Source organism: Melopsittacus undulatus, chromosome 4 (assembly GCF_012275295.1).
Source record: "Melopsittacus undulatus isolate bMelUnd1 chromosome 4, bMelUnd1.mat.Z, whole genome shotgun sequence".
Taxonomy (NCBI): domain Eukaryota; kingdom Metazoa; phylum Chordata; class Aves; order Psittaciformes; family Psittaculidae; genus Melopsittacus; species Melopsittacus undulatus.
This window is the reverse complement of record NC_047530.1, coordinates 91,687,708-91,697,380: the sequence shown is the minus strand read 5'-3', so window position 1 is coordinate 91,697,380 and position 9,673 is coordinate 91,687,708. Positions and strand designations below refer to the sequence as shown.

Sequence of the window (9,673 nt, the reverse complement as noted above, 5' to 3'; positions counted from 1 at the left end):
CTCGGTGCCTCAGTTTCCCTATCTGTCGCAGAGGGTTACACCCTACCTCCCAGCAGTGCAGTGAGGCCGAGCGCAGAGGAGGGAGGCATATGTACCACACGCACACTGCTGCTGGCAGAAGCATGGACTGGTTTGTTTTCCAAAACCATTCCCAGCCCCGCTGGTATTGTAAAGCGCAGATGTCCAAGTGTTGGGTGTTCAGGGAAGGATTGGAAAGTTGAATCTGCACATTGTCTAAGCTCTGTCACTGTTGAAATGTGAGTAGGATACGGTTTTTCACAGCATAGGGATTTCTGCATAGTAGTATCTCTGTTTTGTGTACTGGAAAAGAAAAACAACTTTTTGAAATAATTTCTACTAATATGGAAACAGATATCTGGTTGTGCTGATCTGAAATTTTATTTGTTCATAATAAAAATGTTACTTTAAAACTTGTTGTGCTCATGCCATGGCGAGCTGGGCTGGGTAAAGCACACAATGCCCCATCAGGATGGGTAATGCTATGCATTATTGTTTCCAACCCATCCTCCCTTCTAGGAGAACAAGGAAAAAACTCCTCTGGCTCTTTAAGCGCCATGAATGAGTGGATTATAATGGCTTTCATACTCCAGCACAGCCGGGGCAGGCACACCCCGCCAAGGCTGCCCCTGCACAGCAGGGTTACTGCAGGTTAATTCCAGCCAGTGCCTCTTGCCAGAGCCTTGTGGCTGATGGATATACATGCAGCATAACACGTAATACCGGCAGCCTGTCTCCCAGCCAGCAAGGCGGGTTCATTAATCTCAATGAGGGGGAATTTTCCTCCTGCCGGAGTGAGCTCAGCTGGAGGGAAGGAGAAGGAGAAAGGGGAAATCCCTGGACCAAATCTCATGTTATCGATGTTAGCTTCCCCGTTTCCCCCACCTGACTGCCTAATGAACATCCGATCATAGTGGAGAATAAGGCCATCGCTGCATGGCACCAGCCCACTCCATGAAGGAGCATGCAGAGGGGACAGCCTTGTCTGCAGCAATAGTACCACCTGCAGCAGCTGGAGACCCCTTCTGCAGCTTGTGTTTGCTGGTGCTGCCCGATCCTTGCAGCTGGCATGCTGAATTCCTCAGCAAAACTTGTCCATGGTTTTGTTTCCAGTTGCAGCTGCTGGAAAGTCCTTTGGATGGGAAGGCCAGAGCAGCGTGCTGCAAAACAGAGCACGAAGGACAGCAAAGGAAGGAGGGAGGGAGGGAGGAAAGGAGGGAGTAAGGGAAGGAGAAGAAATCTTGAGGAGGAAGACGTTGGCTCTCTCAGCAGCCACGTTCTCTCAGGTGGAGGTGTGTGACCAGCCCAAGCAATGTTATGTGTGACTGCCCTGGGCTCTGGAAAAAAGTCAAATGAAATGCTGTGGCTCATCACTGAGGCATAGAGGTACATCCATGGAAGTGACAGAGAGCTGCTGCTTCGGATAATCCAGTGCACTTTTGATCCCAGCTACGCCGGCACAGCGGCTCCTAAAACAAGTGAAACACAGAAGGCAAATCTTTAAACCTCCTGATTATTCAGCCAAGTCTAAAAATAAAAGCTAATGATCCCTCTGTCTGGACTTCATGAGAGTGGAACTCTGATCTCAGCCTCTCCCTCTTCGTTAAACACTGTTATTAAATCCCCTGCCCAAAATATGTTCTCCTATACTATCAAGCCCTTCAGCAGTACCAGCTCAGCATTTTGAGCTCGCTGCCTGAGTGCTTTGCACATGAGTATTACTCCCAGTTGCCTATGTAATCCATGAATTTGGGTTGCAATTCCAATGTACCCCAACTTTAGTTCTCTGAAGATGTCCCACCCACCAGGGAAGGGGAGGGAAGGGTTAACACACCAGCCAGCTCTGCTGGGTAGGAGAGAACAAGCAAACAAGTGCCTGCTTGTTCAGACCCAGCTGAGGGAGCTCAAGGAGGGTTGCAGGCCTTGGTTGCTGGCTGTCAACAGTGAAGCCGAGGGTTTGCTCCATCTTCTCAATCCAGGCATAGCACACAGGAGATGCTAGTGTGGTGTCTGGGGGGAACACCAGGTTCTAGCTCCAACCCCCTCCCCAAAGCCAGGATGCAGTGAGCACAGCTGTGTGGAGCCCTGCATACCCAGCCCAGGACCCTGGGAACAGGACACAAAAGGGTGCCCCAGGGAGGGCAGTGGTCCCACAGGGAGCTGCCCAGCAGTAAGGCTAGGTGCCGGCTCTGCACCTAGCCATGCATTCCCACCACTGTGAGGGAACAACTGCTGCTGACCCTCCAAGAAGGAACAGGGCACCAGGAAGGCTGTGGGACCTCCTGGGGAGCAGGGGCAAAAGTGGCCCGAGGCTGAGGGGGAGGAACAAAGCCCCAGGAGAGTGCAGAGTTGGCACCACAGCAACCCTGTGTGCCAGAGGGATGGGATGGGTGACATCTGTTTAAGAACTAGCCAAGTAGCCTGAGCCCTGCCGCAGTCGGACCTCCTCTCCTGGGGAGCTCAGCAGCCACTTTGCCCTGGTGGGCAGCGCTCTGATGCATGGCTGCCATGGCCGGCTGCAGGACTGTGGGTGCCAGCCCGTTCCCCAGGGTGTGCTCACAAGCACTTCTGGCCCGAGAGGCCGCATTTTGCGGTGCCCCTTGCCCGGGTGCCGGCAGAACCTGCCGCAAGCGCCCGAGGCAGCACAGGCCAGCGGCCGCGGCCCGGGGTTACTGCCGGTCACCCGCCCGTGTTTACCACCGCCCACAGCGCCTGACCTGCGCCGGCCAATCCGCGCGCGCCGCCCGCTCTCAGCCTGCCTCACCCGAGTCGGGACACGGCGCATGCGCAGCAGCGGGGTGTGTGTGGGCCCGCAGGGTTTGCCTGAGGCGCGGTGCGTGCTGGCTCGCCCCGTCCTCGCGTGCCGCAGCGGGGAAGAGGAGGCAGGGAGGCAGCAGAGCAGGCAGGGCAGTGCTCTGGAGCATCTCCCTCGTGTGAGAGCTGAGAGACGAGGAGACTGAGAGGGGATCTCATACTGCATGTAAATACCAAAGGGGCGGGTGCCAGGAGGATGGTGCCAGACTTTTAAGTGGTGCCCAGTGTCAGGATGAGGAGCAGTGGCCATAAACTAAAACACAAGTTTCACCTCAACATGAGGAAGAACTTCTTTACATTGGAGGTGGCAGAGTGTTGAACAGACTGCCCGGGGGGGTTGTGGATCCTCCCTTTGGAGATGTTCAAAATCCATCCGGATTATGTGCCTGTGTAACCTGCTGTGGGTACCCCTGCCTTGGCTAAGGATTGGACTAGATGATCTCCAGAGATCCCTTCCAGTCCTAGTAATTCTGTGAGATGACTTTTCCAACGGGGCAGCAGCTCTCCTGCCACCCTTGGTGAGCATCACCCATTCTTAATTCAGCACAATCGCTCCCAGACGCTGCCTGTGTTAGCACTTCCTCATAAAGCATCAGTTCCTGGAGTTGTGGGAAGTGCAGGCATTTCAGTTTTCATTTATAAAAGATCTCTGGTTTTTAGCATTAAAAAGATGGTATAAAAAATGAGGGGACAAAAGATCATAGTCCAATACACACGTGGGCGGACATAACCTCAGTCAAATATATCAATAAATCAAATACACCAATAAGTCAAATACACTTAAATAAACACAAGTATCAGTTATAAGTAGGATAACTTAGATTTAGGAGAAAAGCTTAAAATATTAAATGTTAGTTGTGTTACAATCTGGTTACTTTGTGTCTATACTGAAAGTTGGCATTACATGAAAACAATCAAATTCTTGCTTACTCAGAAGTCTTAACACAAAAAGCAACCTGTAAAGCTATGCTTTTCATTTCTTGTTAAACTGCATGGAAAGGTACAGTGCTTTGCAGAACAAACAGTATTTCATAATGGAGACAATTGTGACGACAGCTGTTACATGCCAGTTTGGCTCTGTAACAAACACGCATCTGCTTGCTTTACTTTTTTTTCAGTTTTCCTAAAATAGCTTTTTACAAAACCCCTGGTCTTCAGCACTGAGTCTGAAGAAATGCCTACCCATTTTGAAATGTCTGTGACCTTCAGTGACTCTATAAACTGACGGAGCAAAACTGACATTTTGACAAACTGATCGTAAATACTTGTCCATTTGCTTCCAGAGATGTTTCACATTAAAATTAATGTTTTCTAAGCTAATCACCCCATTCTGGGGTGTGATTAAAGGAGAGATTTCTGCCATGTGATTTTTAATGTTCAGAAACAGGAGGAGACTTACACAGTCATAATATTGCTCTTTTTCCTTGCCCTTTTGAGCTGCCAACTGGTGATCCAGATATCATGCACTTGACTGTTATTTTATCACCTAAAATAGATTTGGCCTGACCCTGAATCCCAAAGAAACTATGCTTAGATACATGGTTCTTGGGTGACCACTGGGAAGTGCATCATTAGAAAACCAAGAAAATTAATTTAAAAGCCCTGCAATACTGCAGCTGGGACTGAAGTCAGGATGTTTTCCTACCTCAAGCAGGTGACAGTATCAGGCTACTCTGCACTCACTCTCCCCATATGCCACTGCAGCCAGAATTCTTCCGAGACGACTTAGAGTTCTGGTGTCTCTTTTCACAGGGCAAAGATGGTGGGGGCCACTTTCAGCTAACTTCAGCAATTTTAAACTTCAGTATGAAACCCACTCCAGTTAAATAAGGCTCCTCTAGAGTCAAGAGAGACAGGGAGGTGTTCGCACAGTGACTCACAACAGCAATCTGAGATACCTGTTTTAGAAAAGGGTGAATCATCTGCTGGTGCTACATCTATAACTTCTATATACAGATACCTGTATTAGTTGTTGGATGCCTGCCTTTTAGATTATGAGTTTGGTGCAATGAGTTCCACACCTGGATTTTAATAAGGAGAGCCCTCAGCTCTCCAGCAGCAACCCACAAAAGTGCAGGCTTGGAGTGCTCAGAGCAAGAAACATGTCATCTGAGGCTTCTTGGTGGCTTTGGGCTGTGACTCAGCTTCCTTGTTCTGAGCTAAGGAGGTGCAAAATGCCCCAGGAATTACTGGAAACTTGGAACTGGAAAATTTTAGATGTGCTTAACAGATAAGAGAACTTTTGTTTTTTTATGCAGGGGATGATAAACTTCTGGAAATTATTGCCATAGGATGTTGTGACAGCAGACAGCATCAATGGGTTCACAGGGGGTTTAGAGAGACTCACAGTAAACATGGTCCATAACCATCTGGTAAAAACAGAGGTGTGCCTTCTGACACACACTAACACAGAAGGTTTGTGGACACAGGTCTGAGAGGAGCAGACCTCAAACAGCCCCCAGGCTTGCAGGCTCTCCCTAAAAAGCCTCTCCGTTTGCCACTGACGGAGAACGTGAAGTGGGGCAGGGTGGATCATTGGTATGAGACCTTCACACCATTCTCAGGCAGGTACAGCAAGGTGAGGAGTAGTTGCCAATAGTTACCCTACTTTAAATTCCGCTCTTGTGACAGGGGCCCCTGCCGCAGCACTGCAACACAGTGGGCTGCAATCACAGCCCCAGGATCATACCTGGCTTTGGAAGCAGCACTCCTATTCCTCTGTGTCATTCCTCCCAGATATTCCAGTTCACTTCCCCCACTCTTTTGTTTTTAATACTCCAAGCTTCTGAGAAGTCAAGCCATCAAATTATAGAGATGTCTGATGGCACACAATAAATACTGAATCTTTGGGAATGAAGCTCATAACTCAGTTTGCTACTCTTGGCTAACGAGCCCATCTCAAACTTATAAATGAATATGTTCTTTGGACTAATGACCACATAACATGCTGGGATAGATGTTGTGGAAGATATTGCAGACACATGGGAGATTTCAGGAAGTATCAAGGCTCTTTAGAACCGCTACTGACAATGCAATAGCTTTGGTTTAATATCCGTGTGGGATTTATTTTCTGTGTTTATGAGATTTTTCTTTGTCTCTAATCTCTCCAATTCCAATTAAGCTGAGTCATATGGAGGGGGAGAGCAAAAGGGGTTGTACTAGAGGAGAATCAAAAATGGATTTTTTTGTTTCACAGAAATTATCAGTATCACTACTAGCTTTTATTTGGATTCAGAAAGGTGAAAAATAAGAGGAATAACTTCCTAGTCCTTTCGTATTTATCTGAAGACAGACAAAAAGCTGTGATCTCCCAGCTGTCTTGTCTGGTTGCTTGTTTGTGAAGCAGTTTTCTCTTTCAGACTTGGCAGTGTTTTCCTTCCTTTTCTCTTTGACTCCTTCCATTATAATCAGCACTTCTGCACACAAATACAGCTGAAATGTCTTTTCTAAGCTACAGCTAGAAGCATTTCATTTTGAAAATACCCAAACCAGAACATTGCAAAATGGCCAGAACATTTATTTATTTTTTTTTACCCTCTTAAGATGACATTTCTGGTTTCAGGCAACATTTCAATTATGATGACCACATTTTCTGCTGGCAAGAGGTCCCCTCAGTGGAATTTAGCTGGGCAGAAGGATGATGCACTTTTATACCTCTTTGGCTGGACCAGCCTGGAGTCTGAGTCACTACTAATGCATTTGTTTGGTTACAACTCTGTGATTGGCTTCTTACATGGTATTGTGCAGGTCTCCTAATCCTCCAGAAATTGGTGCAGATGCTGCTTTCCTCCTTCCCTGCTTTTCTGCTGTGCTGTATGGAGGAGAGACTTCACATTCCACATCCAGCACAGAGGAGCCAGAGTGTGGTTAGGAATGGTATAACCCAAATGGTTGCAGTAGAAACATACTATATTACCTGTATTGTTAAGAGTTCAGCCATTCTTATTCCTGTGAGGTTCACAAGGCCGATCCTCAGGCCATCCCTCAGTCTTTTGTGGGGAACCAGAGCAGAATAGTATCCCATCTGTTACTGCTGCAGCACCCTTGCAGAACCAAACACACAATGAGAGTCATTGAAGCACTAAAACTAAACGACCCTCTCCTAGAAGATGCACGCACAGGTTTTTTCTCTCAAGAGACTTCAATCAGTTCTAACTGTACATTTAAATACTTAATGCTTTTGAATGATTGATGGGTTGAGGTACAGCTCTCTTCATATTTTGTTTGTTCTATGCATCATCTGGATGTCTTGAGCTAACAGAACAGCACAGACTAATAATAAATGCTTTTGCCATGGGAACTGGACACATTTAATTCCTTAGCAACATGTTACTGTCAGCTCCTTCTTCTACCTGAACAGGTACAAGACATACTGCAAGGATCACTAATTCCCTGACATGTCTTTGTCAGTAACCAGCTCAGCTGAATTTTTCCTGTCTGCCTGAGTTACTTTTGTTCAACCCCAGTATCATGTTGTGCTGTGATGTCCATTCAGTTGGAAAAACCTTTTTCTGTCTATTGCCCAGCCCTCCTCTGCCACCCAGCAGCACAGTTACTGACCTGGGGGCACAGGTGAACTCTAAGCTCAGCGAATGCTAGAGACAGTCTCTTTGCCCTTCAGTTGCACAATAAAATACACCTCCCCTCTGTACAGGGAGCACATACAGATATCTATAACCCAAATGTTTGTCTGGTCATAGTGTGTGGTGTCAATGCCAGTGGCCTCTGACCTTATCTGGTCTCCAAGAGGTAGAGCAGATAGCTTTCCTGGCCTCCTGGCATCAGCTCTAGCACAAAGGGTGAGACCACACACAAACTTACAAACATGCTTGCTGTTTACTGTCATGCTTAAATGCATAGGGCTGCTTAAGGCATATAAAATATAAATATTTATAAAGTCAGTCTGGGATCAGGCATTGCATCTTTCATGCAAACTCCACTTCAGAGCACATTAGCCTTCTTTATTTAATAATGCACTCACTTCTCTTCTGTAAAAGGCTACTGGAGAGAAAAGAATCCATTTCTGCTCATGAGGTGGGCCAGTACAGCAGTAAAAGAGAGCAGTTGTTGTAAGTGAGTTACTTAAAAGATAATCCACCCCCTTAGAGATGATTCCCCACATTCTCAGTTAAAAATACAGAGACACTCTAGATTAGCTGGCATAGGTAGTGTCTCCCAGTAAAAGCTCAGGTTTATAACTCCTGAAAAAGTGCTTCCTTCCTCTTGTGTTTGGAAATAGCTTTTCCATGGTTGAGAGAATGGGGTGAGGCAGTTTTTCCTTTTGGAGTAGGTGGGGATACCAATACAAAAATGTTCAGACTGCACAATAGGGATTATGAGGGTATCATGTCTGAGAAACAGGCAGCAGAGGCTGAGAAATCACTTGGTTGCTGAAGAGCTGTTTGACTGAGGCAACAGGGAGCTAATTCCACTTACAGGGCATAACAGATAACAAATGGCACCCTTACCATGGCTGGCAGGCTGTCTATCACAGTGACATAAACAAATAAAGAGAGAAGGCACTTGGCACTGCAAAACCCCAGCAAAGTGTATGCAGAGCATGATCAGTCAATAAGAGCTGCACGTGCCTCTGATTTCCCAAATGGCAGTTCTTTAATAAGCTGGATAAGAAACTTGGCTTTGTGAAACAACCTGTAGCATTTCACTTAGCATTTAAATCCACAGCTACTAACCCTTCTTTATCAACATGTCAGCGTGGCTTTTTGATGCTTTCCTGATGGTATATATTCTTTATCATATGAACCACAAACCACCATCTGTTTTAAGTTCTGTGTGGGACTTCTGAATATTTTTAAAATCTAACCTATCCTAGGCTACTCACCTGTCGACCTCCCTTCCACCATCACAGGTAATAATAGCTACACAGCCAGTTGTCAAGCACAGTGGCACAACCCTCTCAATTTTCCACACAATGTTATGTGGTGAATGAAATTATTCTCCATTTGGTTCCTTCTAAAAAGCCAGCTCTTCCTGTTTTCTTGCTTATACTAGTCAGATCCCCCCTGTGTCTCCTGGTTTCCCTGCATCTGACCATCATGTGGGTAAGTACATCGGGCTACTGGCAGATCAGTCTGACTGGGTCCTTTGTCCCTCCTGACTTCTCTAGTTGCACTGAAAGCCAACGCTCCTGGTAAATCAGGGAACAAGACCTGGGGCATTCTGCAGTACAGGAGGGTCCATATAATGGTGATCAGGAGCCCACAGACTTCTCTACTACAGTGTCCCTTACCCAACCCTTATTCCCAGCCACTTTGGCAGAAGCCTCTTTAGAAGGTCAGACTCCATGAAGGGAAGACAGCAGGGTTGGAATTAATAAGTTTCAGAGCACTCACCCCTTTCCTCCATTGTGGACACCCAAGATGATAAACACTCCTTTCTCCAGGCTTGCTAGCTGGCGTTAAATTCAGGCTTGCCAGCTGCACACCAGCTACAGCTCAGACTTCTCTGGAGACCCTAGCTGTGCAGCCAGCAAAAGCGTTTCCTCTTTCAGCAGCAGGAGACCAAGACTCATATGGGCGAAACCAGGGAAAGCCAACCAAGACCACTGGCAAAGCTGCCAGACTGAGCCAGTGCTGCTCCCAAAGGAGCCAGACTAATTGAGACCTGCTGAAGGAGTAGAGTATCTCATTAACCACATGTATAGGAAAGCCCCAAGCAAACCTTTTCATCAGCAACCTGTGCAGCATGCCACATGGCTAAGATCCCAGAAAACTCTCTCCTGGTTTGAAAGTTTGGGCCATCCCACTCTGCTGTGTTCCGTATATGGCAGAGATGTAATTTGTTAGCTGCTGGATGCCATTCAGTTATGGTGCTCCTTTCA

General features: G+C 46.9%; 1 long non-coding RNA gene across 1 annotated transcript; it reads right to left on the bottom strand.

Annotated features, from left to right (window-relative positions):
* Positions 1-386: 386 nt before the first annotated feature.
* LOC115947278 (uncharacterized) lies at positions 387-9,453 on the bottom strand. The gene is made up of 3 exons (XR_004081220.2): positions 9,186-9,453; positions 6,749-6,875; positions 387-1,487 (listed from the first exon to the last, which is right to left on the bottom strand). It is a non-coding gene; the product is annotated as an uncharacterized lncRNA (long non-coding RNA).
* Between the last annotated feature and the right edge of the window lie 220 nt (positions 9,454-9,673).